Source organism: Pinus tabuliformis, chromosome 1_1 (genome assembly GCF_031772625.1).
Source record: "Pinus tabuliformis cultivar Carrire ecotype Pingquan chromosome 1_1, CPIR1, whole genome shotgun sequence".
In the NCBI taxonomy this organism is placed as follows: Eukaryota; Viridiplantae; Streptophyta; class Pinopsida; order Pinales; family Pinaceae; genus Pinus; species Pinus tabuliformis.
The window spans coordinates 947,793,746-947,810,119 of NC_142297.1; the positions used below are offsets into that span (position 1 = coordinate 947,793,746).

A 16,374-nucleotide genomic window follows, 5' to 3' on the forward strand; every position below is an offset into this window, starting at 1 on the left:
ATAAATTAAAAAAAAATGTTCTTTTGCCTTGCGCGCGGACTCTTTCCGGAAGCGTACAGGAAGTGTTCGCTTCCTCCTTCTAAGCGCCACGCTTCCGAGGCCCGAAGCACCGTACGAAGCGTGCTTCGGAGGCCTGGAAGCGACGCTTCCGTACCGCGCTTCCAAATTTTCAGGAAGCGGCAAAAAATGCCGAAGCGGCGCTTTCGAATTCGGAAGCGCTGCTTCTGGCCAAGATTCCTAGGCGCTTCTGTATGGGACGCGCTTTGCGGCTTGGAACTGGGGGGGCGCTTCGTGCAACATTGGATGCAATCATTTCAGTTCTTTATGCAGTTGTCATGCCTTCGAAAAGTTCCAAAATCCTATATATTTTGGGAAAGAAGTGGTTGTCGAAAAAATGAGAAAATTTAACTAGTAGCATTACAAAAACTTCACTGTTGCATGAGATAGACGACAATGGTTGCATCGGCCGTGATGCTAAATCTGAAGTCAAACTAGCGTGAAATCGTTGCTAAGTCAGCCGAGCAGAAATCCAACGTGAAATCCCTGGTAGGTGAGCTGAGTCGAGAGGAGGAAGATTGCAAACCCTTGACATGACGCAACGAGAAAATCTAGCGTGCAGGACCCGCGTGGAAGTAACTGAATTTAAAGACGGAGATGAAGAGATTTGCAGCGTGTGGAGTTGTGTTAAATGCTAGCTGAATGGATCTGCATGGAAGTGGCTAGCCTGAAAGTCGCTTGCTTGGAAGCCCTGGATATGATGACCCCAAGAACGGTTCTGTCTCGAAAATCCTGGATGCCTAAATCGGAGCCGAAATGATCAAAAATACGAATTCGAGGGCAGAACGTAAGCAAATTACACCAGTATTTGATAGATTCGGACCGATTTCGCAAAAATAGTGTGTTTGAAATTCACTACGATTCTTCCAGTTGCTTGCATCCCTTCGCCAGGTTGATCAAAACGGCTCGGAACACCTCGACTGTCTACACGCCCCAAGGTGAACGGATGGACTGCTGCACAAACTCTTCTTCCAGTTGCTGCTGCTGGGATGGATGCCAGAAAAACCACGGTAGACGATTCTGGTTTTGGCAATATCGAAATACCACATACGAAATTCCGGCCCTAGGGCCTCCAGACAAAAAACCAACCGCCTTGCTAATGTACCACGGATTGGGTCTCAGTATCGATAACATAGTCTCCGACGATGCAAAAATGAACAAATCGAAAAAAAAATGAAGAATCGTTTTCCCTCGCAGAAATTGTCTGCTTCAATTCTACGACCATGAAAAAATTCATGTCCAGGAATATTGAATTGACGGCTCGATCAACAACGTCGGATCAAAACAATAACCACTCGATTAATACTCGGTGAATGTGACTAAAAAAATTTTTGGACTCCTAGAGAGCGATTTCGAAATGAAGCTCGAAATTTTTCAAACAATGAAAAAGTATTTCGAAAAAACACCCGAGCTCTGATACCATAATGAATGAATGAATTGAATTGATTTACAATGAGTAATGGAGCTCAATAAATAATGCAAAAGTATTTACAGAAACAACAAGTTTCTACTTAAGAAAATAGAAACAACAAGTTTCTAATAAGAAACTGCTAATAAGATCACAGACGATCTTATCTACATAAATGAGCATTCAACGCTAAAATAACATTATTCTATAGAGATTAACTATTCCATGGGACTTTGTCACCCTTGATGTGTCTCCGAAATTGATAACGTTTGGACGAATTGTTTCATAGAACTCGCATGAAATGTCACGGAGAGGTGACACAGACCTTTGCTCAAAGAGATCTCGTCCTTTAAGATAGCTCTGCATAGCTTGGATCATCTTTCTTGTGATCATAGTATTTCAACATAGTATTCAGATCAATTGCAAACTTGATTGAGCTGAGATATAAGGCTTGTCTCTTACACCTAATATACAAACTTCAGATTATGCTTTAGAGATACAATTGTGGATTGAATTGATCACTTTAATGCACAGGACCTATTCCAGAGAGACAAATTACATAGAGCTTGACCTTGCTTTAGCATATAAGCTCCCTCAACCTCATGAACAAACTTTAAAGGAGATTTGACTCTTTCTCTAGAGATAACTTGACCTTGAAGCTAAGTTGCACGAAACGGGAAACAGGCACGAGTATGAAATGCGACCTTCCCAAATTTTGGAAATGGGGAAACACGAATATATATATATATATATATATATATATATATATATATTAATTAGAATTTAGGACATTTAAGAAATGTTATGTTCAATCATAAAGCATACATGATACATTATAATTTATTACATTTAAACATTATGATTAAATTTAGAAGCCAATTTAGTCGCCCAATAAAAAAATAGAAAACCAAATAATAAAAAATACATAAGAAAAATTCAATTTGCATGAGGAAACTCCGCTGTACGGCCCTGAAACTCATTTCCGGCCGTACTAGCCACGTTTCCTGCTTGAGAAATGGAACAGTATGGCCGGAAACAAGTTTTTGGGCCATATGGTACGGGTTTCCCCGTTCCCGTTTCGTTTCCCTATGGAAACAAACCCTAGGCCCATGTTTCCTGCAACTTAGCTTTGAAGCACAGAAGATTTTCGTTCCTTCTTACGTGGAATCTTGGTCATAGAAATTTGGCTTCTCAAAAATTCGACTTCTAGATTGCTCTTAGATCTTCCCAACTCTGATACCATGTTAAAATTTCTAGGGCACAAACTAGAAATATTTCTTTTCAACATGGTAACTACTTCTAATGACTTAATTAACATTTAAATTTCACATAGCTTTATAAAGCAGTTATACAGAAGAAAATTTAAATCCAGTAACATGAAAGAGAAGTATAAAGTAACCATGAGACAATGAAACAAAAGACACAAAGATTATGCTCGAGGCCAGGGCAAAACCCATAAGGGGAAAATCCATAAATCTTTCCTCATGCGAGAGAGAGAGAGTTCAATATTCATCAATACCTTTAGAAAAGAAAGATATCAAATATAACAGATAACCAAAGAATGATCTCACAGTTGTCATGCTTCTTTTCTTTGTTTCATTTGTTTTTCATCCTCCTTTCCTTCCACAGAACCCGCTGGAACAACCAAAATCATATGTGATGCAAATTGCCAAATGAGGAGGAATACCTCACATATAAATAGTCTTTACAAGGGGTTGAATAGGTGTCTCTAAGGGGCCCAACCAACCTAAAGAAAATAAGGCTGACATGAGCAGATTTTGGAGGCAGAATATAATTTCAAATTTTCTAATTTCTTTGATGATGAAAACACTGACCATGGCTACCATATTTCCAAAAAAAAAAAAAACAGTTTAGAATGTACTCACTCGACGATTGAGTCCTAAGTCGCTTAAGACCTTTACAAAAGATCGTCATACCAGCGACATTTAATACAATTCCCCGTAAGGTTGCGAAATTTGAGAGAGAAGAAAGGAGGTAGAAGAGAGAGAAAAGGTCAATAGGTGCCTGTTGACTTATGGACTTCTGAAAATATTGTGAGTGCCCTTGTACATTAGGCCATGGGGTATTTAGATTTTGCTTGGCGTGGCATAGCAGGTAACACTATGTATAAATTATAGTGGGTTGAACAAAATAACTAAAAAAAATAAATTTCCCATTTCGTTTTTAGATGAGTTGTTAGATGAAATCCATGGTGCAGAGTGGTTCTCAAAATTAGATTTAACGTCAGGTTATTATCATATATGAGTAATGTTGGAAGATATTGAGAAGACTGTGTTCAAAACTCATGAAGGACATTATGAATTCAAGGTGATGCCATTCAGATTAACAAGTGCCCCAACTACATTCCAAGTAACTACGAATGAGTTTTTTCATCCATACTTGTGAAAGTTTGTATTAGTTTATTTTTGAGGATATCCTTATCTATAACGGAACCTGGAAGGAGCACCTCAAGCACCTGGAGGAAGTACATTCATTACTAGAAAAGAATCATTTCTATGCAAAATTATCAAGTGTACTTTTGGTAGAAGGGAAGTCAAATAACTTGGTCACATCATATCCAAGGAAGGCGTCAAGGTAGACCCCAATAAAATGAAGGCAATCAAAGAGTGGCCAAAACCAAGAAATATATCGAAATTAAGAGGATTTCTGGGATTAACAAGATACTATAGAAGATTTATCAAAAGCTATGTGCACTTCACTACACCCCTGACAAACTTTTCAAAGAAAAATGCCTTTCAGTGGGATAGCAAGGTAGAAAAGTGTTTTGAGACATTAAAAGAATTAATGTCACCTAATCCAGTACTAGCAACCCCAGTTTTTCCCAAGCCCTATGTGGTAGAATGTGATGCTTCAGTGTTCGGAATTTGAGTAATATTAATGCATGTCAACCACCCAAATTCTAATAACTTTTGAAAGTTGAAAGCTCAACAAAGGAGAAAGCTTGAAGTCTACTTACCATAAAGAAATGCTTTCCATTGTACATGCATTAAATAAATGGCATCAATACCTTTTGGGAAGGAAGTTCTCGATTCGTACAAATGACAACAATCATCTATTTTTGTTACAGCAAGAGAAATTACCGACAGAACAACAAAAACAGATGGAGAGACTCTCCACATTTGACATGGAAATGTCACATAAGATAGGGAAGCATAATGTAGTTGCTGACACACTTTCACGCAAAGATAAAGACATAACAACATGTGCATCATTCATAGTAGTTCCCGATTGGTTAGATGAGATTTGGATTGAATATGCTAAAGATCCATACTCTTCTTCTATAATCGAAAATATTGATCAACATCCAAACTTTGAATGGGAAAATGATATATTATGGTATAAAGGTAGAAGATCTCTAATCCCATCCAAATTTAAAATGAAGGTTCTAAGAGAAACACATAGTTCGCCAACAACAGGACATGTTGGATTTTTCAAAACATGCAATTAATTTTCTAAGGCTATATTGTTCTTTGCTTTAGATAAGTGCATTTACAAACTTTCATTATTTACATATTGCATTTACCCCATAACATCATAACATCATTAACAATTATATCGAAAGACCAATAGAATAAAAAAATGCAATGAAACAATAAGGATCGATAGAAGAAAAGCATGCACAAATAGAGACACTAGGATTTGGTCGGAGACCAGGGAAAAACCCCACAAGGGGGGAAACCCACATTCAATTCTTCTTCTTCTTTTAGATATTCATCAATTGTTCAGCTGAGATGCAAAGTACATCCATAATAAAGTACATCAATCACATCAAGCCTCCTAAGGCCAACCCATCTCGATTCACAACTACGTTTGTGAACTGAACATCTAATCTCATGAGAGTTGTTGCCATATCACTGAAATCAGTTCATAGTCATATATCAATGGACTTCTACCTAGACATTGCATCAAGGAACTTGTCATAGGGAAACTGAGTGAATAAGCTTGTTAATCAAGGGCATAATTGAGACTCATAGTTGGTTTCCCTTCTAAATTTGGGCCTTTAGACATGTAATGGTGTTACCTCCCTAGGTAGGAGTGGCTAATAAACAACCCTATAAGTGTTCCCAACCCTTAAAGGAAAGGACATGCCCGAGCTACATCCTTCAAGTTGTAGGTGTCATGTTGATAATGATGAGGTGGATGGGGACATAAGGGTCTCAAGGCAAAATGCCATGCGCTCAAGGGTTGTAATGGCAAGAGATGTGCACATATTTGGGTGTATGAATGTAGGAGGGAGGAATCATGGTATATGAGTTACCTTGACCTTTGTTTTTCCACCATTTTTCATTTGCCTTTTTGCTTTTATTGATTTTCCTTTTATTATCTGCTCGGGGCTCCAAGGGATGAGAGCATGCAGTGTATGATGTAATAAGGATTACCCCCTTATGGTCCCCCTTAAGGTGAGCAGTTCATCGTCCACTAGGGTTGGGACATGCATGGGTTCCTTAGTGATGCAAGGGGCACTCATAGGGGCCCTAGGAACCAGTGTGATGGCCATAATGATAAGGGGTAGAGCTCATTTTTGGATTTTTCCCACGTGCTAGATTTTATTGTCCTGACCATCTTTTGCATTTTGTGGTATCATTTCCTTTTGCATGTGGCCATATTATGCTTTTATCTCTTTTTTTTAGTTGCATCAACCTCTGGGGCATCGTTCCAGACCTGACTTAGACATGTGGACAAGGGGGGAGGGAGTACCAGAGCCTTGTGGACCCGGTGGTCATGAGGACCCAGAGAGGGAAGATGATGAAATAGGGAATGCAATGTGCGTAGGGGAGTGAAAAATGTCGACCAGTAAAACAAGATTATGCCACCAAAATCAGGGTTTTCCAAGTAGTGCCCATCCTAAAGCTGTAAGCTAGTAGGGAAGGTGCCACGGTACTAGGGTTGAGGATTAATCCCCAGTTAAGGTTAGGGAACAATACTATAGTCAAATTCCTTCCTTCTTCCAAGTCACCCAGCAATCCATAACCAAGTGTGCCCAAGAAAAATAAGCATAAGGACCCAATTGCATAATGAAAGATCATACATTTAGGATTAGATGGTGTTAAGATATGGTATGTTCTATGCTTATAGCAGTTTACTTCTTTTTCTTATTATATTCCACGGATTAGCAATCACATGTACATAAAGTAAAGTGCAGATAGAATATTAGACGATCGACAGAAAACAAGCCAAGACAAGAGACACAAGATGTGGCGGCTAGCCAGGGACAAACCCCACAATGTGTGGGGAAACCCTTTGATCAAATCTTCTTTTATCTTCAATAATTCAGCAGAGAGAAATAGTACAATAAATCTGATTTATATCAGCAGTAGCAAACCCTAGATCAACAACATCAGCATGAGCGGCGTCATCATCAAACTAGGGCAGACGATATCTCACAAACCGACCGTCGGATTGGCATGATTCCACCACCAAAAGTTGCGGCTTCCAGAGGAGGTTCAGATGAACCTACAATGCAGTTTAGATGAGGAGATCTTCTAGTCCACGCAGGTCAAACTTTACTTCTGTAGTTGCAGCTTCAGTTTCAGCAGCTTCCTTCAAACTAGGGCAGTCGATATCTTGTAAACCATCCGTCGGATTGACTTGATTCCACCACCAAAAGTTGCGGCTTTCAGAGGAGATTCAGATGAACCTATAACGCAATTCAGATGAGGAGATCTTCTAGTCCACGCAGGTCAAACTTTACTTATGCAGTTGTAGCGTCAGTTTCAGCAACTTCCTTCAAACTAGGGCAGTCGATATCTTGCAAACCGTCCGTCGGATTGACTTGATTCCACCACCAAAAGTTGTGGCTTTCAGAGGAGATTCAGATGAACCTACAACGCAGTTCTAAGGAGGAGATCTGATGGTCAACGCTGGTCAAACTCTGGATCTGCAGTTGCAGCTTCAGGTTCAACAGCTTCCAGCTTCACATGTGTGAGAGAGAGACCCTTTTTTGCGCAATAGAGAAGAGAATTTTTTCTGCGCAGTAGAGAGAGAGATGTGATGAGATGAGTGAGTCTAAATGAGGAAAAGTCCTATATTTATACACAACGTTGGTGGTTGAATAGATGCGATTGTTGGGCTTCTGAGCCTACATGAGTTGTAGGTCGGCTTGATAATAATTCCATAATCAAAATAAATTCATATCTCCATGAATACTTATCAGAATTGGATGATCTTTATATCAATCCTACACCTCTCGACGAGAGGAATCTAATAAAAATAGTATCAACCATGAATAAGATGACCCACATGAAGTTTTGCCCTGGTTGCCAATTTTAACAGATGGCCCATTTCAAACATTTGATCCGGACAGATGGGAAAGGGGACATATGACTAGCTCAGGGAGCAGTGGTAATTGGGACAACATCCGCTACATTGGTGGCTCTCAGGGGCTGTCGACTGAAGACAAATCTAGGAGAAAATTTCTGCTATGGGGTCACCCACTGGTGGTGGGTAACAGACTCATCGGAGGTGAGGTCTAAGTAACTTGAATGTATAATCTATAAATATTCTCTCTAATTGTATGATGTAATACCCGTTGAGTTAGCAAGAGATGGCTTGGTACATCAAGGCAAGATCAAAATAAGGGAAGGCATTTTGGGGAGATAGTTAGCAACTGGAGAAGTCGAGTGTTATGCATATAATTTATATAAAATAAAATAAATATAAATGAATAAATAGTAATCATAATTATAGTTAATTAATGATTAGTGAATGAAGAGGCATGTCTCTAAGGACATCACCATTTATGAAGGGGCACTTGCCTAAGTATATAAATGGGCCCTCATTGTAACATTCAAGCATCCTTGTTCATTCATCTTATTAATAAAATTATTATCTACAATACATTGTGTATTTTACATTTTAGAATACAAGAAGCTAAAAATTTTGTTGCTTCAGTGGTATCAGAGCCATTCGGTCCTCTGGACATTAACTGTTGCACAATCTATCTATTAAGCCGGAGATCTTGAAATTACGGGAACATATGACTACTCGAGAATTATTATTGGAAATGAAAGAAATACTTGAAATCAATAAAGCATTTTGAAGCATATTCAACATCTATAATGGAAGAGGACATTGACACGAAAGAGACTAATGAGAAAGAATGCTCTAACCAAGAAATTGATGTTGATCATGTTGAATTAGGATCTCCTCAGGATGACATAAATGAGGTTGATAATCAAAGTGGGTATATGAAAACTGAAGATGAAGAAGCTAAAGATGAGTCTACTAATAAGGAAACTGTTGAAAATGATAAATATGATGATCTTTACAACGCTTTAAATGTGAGTTTTATCCAGGCACCTATGACTGCCTACCAAACCACCAAGCAAGAAAATGTTGGGAATGGAAGGGCCCAACAAAAAGTTCATTATCGAGTCTAGTGGGCTATTGGAATAATCTCAGGGGCAGGTACAAGTGGTGAGACTTTTGTTGGTAGTGTGGGGTACATCAAACATGACGAAATTAATAAAGCTATGCAAGATGCCCTTGAATGGAGGAAAGCATAAATGGTAGGAAAAAGTTCAAAATCATCTGAAAAGCGAGATCCTTTGGTGTAGGCTCGACATTAGGCCCAAAATTTGCAATCTTCCAAGAGTAGGTTGCCAAGTACAGGAAAGAACTGCATGTAGTTGTAAACCATGACAATGAAGAGGACAATATCAATGATTTGCATGGGAGCACATTTCACAAACATGATCAGAAAAGTACAGTCAACAGATCTGTTTCTGGTGAGACCCCTTCTTCAACTCCACGCATATCAAAGGACTTGTTAGAAACAAATGTTGGTAAGAAGATTTCATCCAAAAGTCCATCTCCAACAACTGCACGTAGTCTTGTTCCTTAATCATCACCATTTCGAAGGTATGCTATACCTAATGTTTCAAACACCAGTTCCGCGTCTATAGGCAGGCGCAAAACAACTGAAAATTCTTTAACTCAGTCATTTCATAACTTAACCGATCTGTGGAAAGAGAACATAAAGTCCTTACTTGGCTGACCAAATTCAAGCTCAAACCTTGATAAATATGGACCTATGTCTCGTGGGCAAATCAAGGGTAGTGGTCACAATAAAAGTAACAACAATCCCTCTCCTTTAGATAAGAGTGGTTCTCGCTATGTTTCTCGGTCATCTGATGTTAAGGAAGACAAGAAGAATTGTCGTCAAGCATCGAAGAAAATCACGTCTGGTCTAAGTGAGATCAAATCTTTGCCAGCCACTGTTAGCTTTGAGGAAATTGTATTGACATCAAAACCAGGCTTCTACAGTAATGATACCAAAAGGAGGAGTGTTGTCCCACTTGAGTCTAAACCCTTCCTCCCAAAGGCAGTGGAATAGGCCCTGGAGTTGCCAAGATGAAAGCATCCCCACTTGATGATACTTCAAAGACTGTTGAGGATGAAATTCAAGCTAGCGAACTAAAAAGGGATGAAATAGTGGAAGAATTGAGAGGCTTAGAACCATCAAATGTCTTTGAATGAGTTGCAGAAGAAAATGAACTTCAACAACTAGTAAGTGGCACAACAAAAGCTTTGGATGCTTGTGGTGATTTAGATACATCTCAGAACAACACACAAACCGTACTGACTTCGAATGAAGTAATAGATTCATCCAAAGGTTGTCTTTCTAGTAATCATATCTGTGATGTTGATAAAAACAATCAAATTGTTTCAGAAGTAAACAGTGGTAACGTCTCTCCAACCATAAGGGCATCATCTCCCTATGCTAGAAATAGAGGTCAAAGTTGAAAAATAGATTCGATTGCTGAGATTATCACCAAGGAGGAGCATGTTGAAGCATCTATGGCAGATGCATTGTTGTCTGAGCGACCCACTTTGGTGGATACCACTTCAATTCATTTTAGCCCATCTGGGGCCATGGTCCTAAACTATGAACTTGGGAACTTGACATCATCAAAGTCACATTCAAAGTAGTCTGTTTCTCAGATGATGGCATTTGACACTGATGCAGATGAAAGCCACAAAAAATGGGGATTGGCACAAAATCCTATTTTGGTTTCTCATCCCCAAAAGGGTTAAAGAGGCTTCTGAAATTTGGCAAGAAAAGTCGATATGTAACTGGCACGACAGATTGGGTCTCTGTTCCAGAATGTGATGAAGATACAGAGGAATCGAAAGATCCCTCCAGAAGAAATGGGGATGGTCTATTGAAAAGAGGTGCACAAATTAAGGGCGTTGGATTTGATCGCTGGACTAACCACGACATAGGGAACAATCCCTCTTCTGAATCTTGTCCAACGTCAAAATTATTCCGTTTGGAGTAGTCAAATCATGTTGAACATATTTATCACGAGTCACGACCATACTGTACCCGCAAGGATATTCCATATGGAACGCTTTAAGCACATTGAATACATTTTTCATGTCAATATCATACGTGGAACACATCTGTCACGAGGGACATAATTGTACGAATCTTTATGGTTCTTATTAATCATAAAAATAAATAAAAGGAAGAATTTTAAATAATAAAGTTGCTTTATAAAGTTATTAAAGTTACTTTATAAACTTATAAAGTTACTTTATAATAATTTTATAAAGTTTGTAATTCCAAGACAATACTACCGATGACTTACACATGCTGAAATCACGTGGGCAAGGAAGAAATTGTTAGCGATTAAGCTTTGAGGACAAAGCTTTTTGAAGAGCGGGGTAATGTTATGAATAAATTTGTAGAAAATAAAATAAATATAAATGAATAAATAGTAATCATAATTATAGTTAATTAATGATTAGTTAATAAAGAGGCATATCTCTAAGGACATGACCATTTATGAAGGGGCACCTGGCTATGTATATAAGCAGACCCTCATTGTAACATTCAGGCACCCTTGTTCATTCATCTTATTAATAAAAATATTAGTTACAGTAAGGGCATTGTATTTGATTACTGTATTGATGACGACACTGGGAAAAATCCCTCTTCTGAAACCTGTCTAGCCTCAAAATTATTTTATATGGAGTAGTCAAACCACGTTGAACACATTTATCACGACCATACTGTAATCTCAAGATTATTCCATATAGAATAGTCTCACCATGCTGAACACATTTGTCACGACCATATCGTATGTGGAATGCATCTGTCATGAGGGACACAACCATATGAATCTTTATGGTGACTATTAATCATAAAAATAAATAAAAGGAAGAATTTTAATAATAAAGTTTCTTTATAAAGGTTATTAAAGTTACTTTATAATAATATTATAAGGTTAGTTTGTTAAAAAATAACTAATTAATTTATATATATAATAAATAAAATAAAATAAAAATAATATATCTATATGTATATCCGAGGTGAAATGGATAAAATCTAATTCCAAGACAACACTGCTGATGGCTTACACATGCTGAAATGACATGGACAAGGAAGAAATTGTTAGTGATTAAGCTTTTAGGACAAAGCTTTTTGAAGAGCGGGGCAATGTTATGAATATAATTTATCTAAAATAAAATAAAATAAATGTAAATGAATAAATAGTAATCATTATTATAGTTAATTAATGATTATTTAATGAAGAGGCATGTTTCTGAGGACATGAACATTTATGAAGGGTCACTTGCCTAGGTATGTAAGTGGGCCCTCATTGTAACATTCAAGCATCCTTGTTAATTCATCTTATTAATAAAAGTATTATTTACAGTAAATCATGTGTTTTACATTTTAAAATTCAACAAGCTAAAGATTTTGTTGCTACACCAAGATGCCTCTGAGAACCAATCTCGAGGACATCCTTAGTGGGGGGGATTGAAGTGAGAACCTCTAAGGGGCAAGATAGGGGTACCTTTCCCTCTCGGTGGCAGTGTCTCTAAAATATTTGACCTTATGAATGAAATAAATCAAATAGAAAAGGACGCTGAGGCGAAATTGGTGGACATCGAACTTTGCTTGTATAATGGGATGTGGAACTGTCCACATATAATAGATAATGTGTCTGACAACCAAGGCCTGTACTCTCTCCATACTAGCCCAATCTATCTTCAATAAGCTTGACCCCCAAACTTTGGAGCCATAAATAATTGTGGGTCTAATAATTGCCTCCATGAGGTGAAGTTTGGATGATATGTCTTGAAATTCACTGTGTAAACACTGTCTCTCAGTGAAGGCCAAGGAACCTAATCCTTTATTGGGTTGAGGTTGGAGGGCTTGTTGCAAACCAAAATGAGGCCCTGTGAACTGTACCTCTAGGTAGGTGTAAGTTGTGGTGATCTTGGTCTCAACAACTTGATGGTAGAAATGTAAGTTTGTAAGAGATCTCTTTGATGCATTAAAGACAAAAGCCTTGGTTTAGCCAAGTTGGTTGTTAACTGTCAAATCTCACAAAAGCTAGAAAATGCATCGATTTGTCTCTGGAAGCCCTCAGGGGTGGAAGCCAAAAAGATCAAGTCATTGATAGAAAGGAGGAGCGAAACCAACACCTATTGTAGAAGACATCCATCCCCCTCCACGATATGCTCATCAATATAGATCTCAATGAGGGTCAGTGGAAGGGGGCATCCCCATTTTACCTTGATGGTACTTTGGATGAAATTGGTGAAGCCGTTTTCCATTTTGAGTTGTCCCAAAATTGATTTGCATGGGCTCATAATGGCTGCCAGGGAGGTCTTGGATATGTTAATGTCACAAAGCATTTGGATCAATGCCACAACCAAATTATCCCACTAGTCTGGTGGAGAACACAACAAACTGATTGACTTATTGTCATTGAAATCTTAATATTAGCAGATAATAGTTGAGTTACCACATTATTGAAGGCATTCATATGCCTTGTTGCCAATTTCCCATCCTTCATTCTCAAGTTATATAACTTCTTTTGTAGGAACATTTTGTTTACCAAGGATTTAGACTGATACAAAGCCCCTAACTTGTTCCACAATGCCTTCGCTGTATCTTCACCTGAAACATTCAATACTACTAAATCTGAGCGATACAATTGTATTGTGCTCTTTGCCTTCCAATCCAAGTTGGTCCAGTCTTCCGTCGACACCTAGGTCAATGCAATACCCATGTTGATAGCGATTAACTGATCGTTGTCCACTAAAAGAACTCCCATTTGAGCTTTCACAATTCAAAACTTTTCCCATTGAATTTTTTGATCTCCATCTTTGAACTACTCGCCATTTCCTTTCACCATAGCAATTGATACTGCAAATCTCCCATTGTAACAAGGTCTTCCATAGGCTTGAGTCAATGCCCGTAGCAAAAAAGGTGTCTCCTTGAAGCCACGCTGTTTTGATACCAAATGTAAGTTTCATTCTGTACGAATAATTTCTGCAAACAAATTCTTGATAAAAATAGAAAAGATGTAATGACACACACACTCCCAATTAACATAGAGATTTTACCTGAGAAATCCAAACGAGAAAACCAAAAAGGTTTTTCAGTATATTCTATATTTACAATGTTATAATACAATATGTATATCCCCCCAATCTATTAACCTTGGATTAGAATACAATTGTAGTACCTTAACTGAAATTACATTACCATGGACTTCAAAATTGTGTGCCATGAAACTGCTTAAGGCAAAAGCCATTTTGAAAAAAACCACTTGATAAAAGCCTTAGATAATGTTTCTCTCAATAGGCCCTTTGTGGCGCTGCATGGAGCCCTTTGGGCCTTCATATGCCCGGGGTCTCTGCCTATCCTGTGACACCCCCACTATGTTCAGTGCGATGACTAGCATGGGGCTAGACGTACAAAGAATATAGCACATACCCAACAATTGTTTGCAATTTTTTTTGTTGTTCATGGTCTTAGCAGTCCATCCACCCTATTCTCAAATTCAGGAGATGCTTTGATACAGACTTCATTACCTATGTTTGAGTATCACCTCCACCAAATTTTCAGAACCAAGAAATCTCGCTTTACCCACGCTTGGGGTTTAGAGCAATGTTCCACCAAGTTTTCGGGACGAGGAGGCGAGGGAGCGGGGATACGCAGGAGCGGCTTATGCAAAAGCTCCCCACCAATTTTTACGAAACATGGGGGACGTCAGGGTCTTAAAAACTTATAAATATAAAATATAAATCCATGAATCATATAACTAAAACAAATTTAAAATGAAAAGTATGATCATTGATATCATTATCATATAAATTATAATCATACATCATACATGTAAGTTAACTACTAGTCTACTAGCTTACTAACAATGCACAATGAAAATAAATTATAAAACTATAAATGTTTAAACTTTAAACCATATTGATGTTCCACTTCCAACTATGAACATTGGATACTGAATATTGAAATAAAATTATAAAAGTCAAGTCTAATACAACAAGAGTCAAAATTTTTAATTTTATAGAATCAAAATGACATAAGAACTTATCAAAAGATAAATGAGCATAATTGCTCAAGATAATCTGTTCAACGAAGGAGTAGACAGAAGGCTGCTTGGCGATGGCGAAGGAGCAGATGGAGGCTGCTTGGGGATGACGACAACGTTCCGTTCAATGAAGGAGCAGACATAAGGCTGCTTGGCGATGGCAGTAGTGTTCAGTTCAACAAAGGAGAAAATAGAAAATGAAATGTAGAATGAACATAACGTAAACCCTTCCTGGTCGGTCAACAAATATTAAAAAATAAGATTTTTTGGTTTCATAAAAAATTTTTGCGATTTTTTTCTAGGGAAACGACCTCTCAAGGCCCCTTAAGACCCCTTTCGCCTAGGAAACGACCCCAATTGGAGGAACGACTCCAAAAATGGAGGAAACAACCCCTTTCAAGTTTCCTCGCATACCCTATTTTTTGGGAGCGTGGGAAACAACCCCCTTTTGTCCCCAAGCACCTAGAGCGCGAAGGAGCTAGGAAACCCAACCCTTAGGTGGGGGGACACGACCCCATGGAACACTGGTTTAGAGTAGTATTTATGAAGAGGGTCAGATTATGTTGTAGAGTGTCTCTTATATGGAGTTGTGTAGTTGAGGAGATATGATCATGCATTCAAATATTTTGTCTTGATCCTCTATGCTAGTAATTATGGCTATGAAAAGCTGTTAGCACAATACTTTGTCTTCGGCGCTTTCTGCTGTCTATTTTGCCGCTATCCACCAATAAACTGCTGTCTTGGAAGGCTGTAGTCCACGAAAGTGGTAGATTAATGTGTGCTCACTTAGGTAGTTGAATTTGTTTGTAAAGTATTGTGAGGTGATCACAATCCATGGGTTATGTTTAGCTTTTCAGATGCATAATCTTGCATTAGCTCTCTGCGATGTGCCTTGGCTTGTAGCCTTTCTGAACTCTGCATGTTTTAGGTACTTGTCGAAATGCAGGTTCGGATTAGTGGTAACTTGTTATGACATTACTTAATATCAAGAGGGGATGATTTCTCCTTGGGTTGGTTTGTTGGATAAGGCCATTGTTGTTGATTTATGGTAGCATCAGATGTGCTCTAGCTGTGAAAATTGGTGGAGAGGCTAAGACACATAAGATCTCCAACACCCAGAAATGGTTTGGGGAAATTCCACCCAGTTGGAGAGATATTAAAATAACTAATATTTTTAATGGGGTTCCTAAGTCTAAACTTAGGAAAATTAAAATATTAATGGGTATCAATATAAAACTGGGTGAAAATGGTCCATACATTGTTGAACAAAAGCCAGAATCACCAACTCTACAAGTCACTGAGCCAGAGGTAAATTATTTACTCACCGATCTAGCTAACACTGCAATTATTTGTAGATTCAATGGCTTCTGGCCTAAATCAGATGCCCTAAACCAATGGATCTACTCAACATGGTCACCTAACTGTGAAGTTTATCTATGCCCTAAGGGTTTCTTCATAGTTAAATTTGACACAGAACAGGAAAGAGACAGCATTATCAACCAGGGCCCTTGGTTCTGGGGCAGTGCTGGTCTATTC

General features: G+C 38.3%; 1 protein-coding gene and 1 pseudogene across 1 annotated transcript in view; both read left to right on the forward strand.

The window, feature by feature from the left end:
• Positions 1-16,374, forward strand: part of LOC149217621 (uncharacterized) — a 221,477-nt gene that overhangs the window by 197,003 nt on the left and 8,100 nt on the right. The window lies entirely within an intron of this gene.
• On the forward strand, positions 8,545-10,767 carry LOC149217624 (uncharacterized; annotated as a pseudogene).